Raw genomic sequence first — 3288 nt, forward strand, 5'->3', positions numbered from 1 at the left:
TGTCCAAACAAGATTAATTTATTGGAAAATTTTGCTACATATCTGCAAGGACTAAACAAATATTGGCCATATAAGTTAGTGAGAATGTATCCTTGTAAAGCAGATTTTTTATATAGGGATATTGTTATGAAGAAGAGAAATTTGAGACATATATGTAGTTAGATTTGTTGTTCCTGAATTTAACGGGTCATAGGCTATAAAAGTATTAGAGTTCGATTTTTTTTCCCCAAATCCTAATACGAAGCCCCTACTTGAGCTAATGAATTGAAATTCACTATTAAAATTGACTATTGTAGAGTCATAATTTGGACTCAAGTGTGACAAGGTGCATTACTCGAGCAACTTGAATGCTGTATTTTGGAAAAGCAATTTCGAAAGCAAAAGAAGAAGCAAAGGCACAAATTTTTCATAGTGATCATAACACTAGTTCCTAGAAACAGCATAAGAAAGGTGACAGAAACACATTATCGACATTATAAAAGTCTGTCATTATTTATCATTTTTATATAGTAACTTGCTATAGAAGAATTGTCAAAGTCGCGTGAGAAAATTAAGAACGAAATATGAGGAAAATTCTTACTCGTCACAACGAAACTGCAGCCAAAAAAAATAAAATAAAATGGAGTGGAGCCATTAAAGTCAGTCAAAGAGAAAAAGAAAGAAGTAACTAATTACAAGAAACTAAAGCATGAGAGATGATGGAAATTGAATAGAAAGACGATAGACAGCAACGGGATTTTGAAAGGCGAAGCTACCTTACCCGCGGCACTACAAAATCATGGAAATTATTAAGGAGACTATGCGTAGTTGGTGGGGCCTATGCGTTCACTCTTCAGTCTTCAGGAGGGTACAACACCATCTTTCAAAAGCAACGATGTCTAAACCTAAAACCTGGTGGCCTGGACAATGACTTCATTGATGAATAAATAAAAGGAAAATGAGTTCTATATTGATGAACTGGGTACTTCAACTAGTTTTAATTTAAAATTTTTCAATTTTTACTAGTTAATTAGTTAGCATATGAATTATTAGTTCTTAATTTTGTTGTTTCAAGTTAACCACTATTTTGAAATGTAATTTAATTGACACATAACTAGATGTGACAAAATTATGTCAATAATTAGGCCAGGAAAATTTTTCAAATGTCCTAAATCTACTTTAAAATGAATACATTGAGGATCAGATTTGCTCTTGCAAAAACTTTAGGAACAAAAACTAAACATGGGATAAAGATTGACGACCAAATTTGCTTTTACCAAAACTTTAAGGACTAAACCTTCACATGAGATAAAAATTAGGCACCAAAATTGCATTTTTGCCAGAAATAAAACTACTATACTCCTCTTGCCGACACGAACTGTTTTCAGTTTTTAGCTTTATTCGTATTGTTTTTGCCCCTTGCACCGATTAGTATTTGTACTGGAAACGGATGGAATGTTAAGCAACCTTAGGAAGAAACAAATTCCAGTACAATATCTGACCAAATTTTCGGCATGAACATAATGTGTGTTTAAGTAGAAATGAGGAAAGATCACGAGAGTACAAGAATCGACTACTGTCAATAAAGAAAAACCCAACTCAAAATGAATTATTCTATCAAAGTTACAGGAGAGTAGGGGTGCAGCTGAGTTTTGAGCATTTTGTGGGTTAAAGTTGGTTTTAAATTTTTCTCCTTTCGCGTCAGTTGAAGAATGGACGACTGAGAAAAGTGAGATTTCAATTTCTGTTAAACTCGGGCAGTCGGGGATTGATTAAAGAAGACAATAGCATTTAGACATTAATGTTGGTAGTGATCACAAGAGAGTAAGTGTTGGTAGTGCTACTATTGATGGACTAAGCCATGGGCGAGTTAAGAACAGAAAATTATACGTGAAATTTTTAGAAATCCACCTAGAAATATGTTGGCACAGCGTTTTTTTTTTCCACCTAAGCTTTTTACCACTATTTGTAAACCTTGAATTCCATAATAATGCAGTTACTTTAGCCTAAGCTTTAAGTACCCCCTACTCTTATTTTAGGGTAAATTAAACATAATGGTTTCACTCATTGTCATATAACCCTAATAACATTACAAGTATCTATTTCACTCTCTTAGGTTCAACGTAAACTTTCGGAAAAATAACCTCTGTAAAATTGCCCTGTATTTTTTTCTTCTACTAAAACCCTTCTTCTCACATTATGTGCAATTGATTTCTAGTCATTATCAAATTCTATCAATCACAAAATTGCGCCATTAGATATATCAATTGATGTTATTTAGTAATTGCAAGTAATCGTTCATCATTAAAGAAATTTTTAACAGTTTTTTGTGTTAATTAGTCACTAATAGTTAATAGTGCTCTAACTATTTAACCGTTACATACTAGTAAAGGAGAAAAGAGGGAAAAGAAAGACAAAATTCGAAAATTAGTTTGTTCAAAATCACAAGAATCATAACAAACATCATGTTAAAAGAGATGGCTATTCTATTTTATTGAATCTTGTCATCATTAGTGTAGTTTTATTGTTTATATGTGTTATCTAATTTATTAATTGTGAATTTTTTGAGTGGTGAAATGTGTGTATTAATTGTTTCTAACTTTTAATTATGTTTATTCTTTTACTAATGCAATTTATATACATGCATAAAGGGTATTTATGGAATATATGTTTCATCTCTCTCCTTAAAGTACTTTTTTAATGTTACTTTTTCTAATTAGATTAATTTTGTTAACAAAACCTTAACCTCAGAGGAGGTTTGGGTAATTTTGTAAACCTTAGGGGAGTCTAGTGAAACTATCAAAAATTTCAGGCAAGGTTTCTGAAATTATCCCTTGATTTTGATCTTTTATTATTGACCGTTAGTTTTAACGAACAAATTAAAGGTGACACTTCAATCCAAAGTTATTATATATAAGTTTTTAAATCATAAGGAATTATGTGGTAAAATACCAAATCACAGGGAGGTAAAAGGTAGATTGCCCAACTTAATATTAGCTAGCCCTTACATTGCTCAAGCAAATGGGTCAGAGATTGTTCTCGATTGCCAACGTACATATACATAGGTCATCTGCATTTTTGTTCCTAATTGCCAGCATAAACCACATCTTTTGATTTTCCAATAAATGCTGTAAAAAAAAAGTAATGAGTCCTTCTATACTACAGTCCTTCTACTCTACTAGAAGATGATTGATTGTTCACCTACATTTTGTCAAGTTTAAAAAAAGAAAATCTTTATAGTGAATCGAATCGAATTCAAATTTTGTGTTTTGTGATAATTCCTATCAAAGAATGAAATGCAAATTTTTA

Source organism: Coffea eugenioides, chromosome 8 (assembly GCF_003713205.1).
Source record: "Coffea eugenioides isolate CCC68of chromosome 8, Ceug_1.0, whole genome shotgun sequence".
Classification (NCBI taxonomy): domain Eukaryota; kingdom Viridiplantae; phylum Streptophyta; class Magnoliopsida; order Gentianales; family Rubiaceae; genus Coffea; species Coffea eugenioides.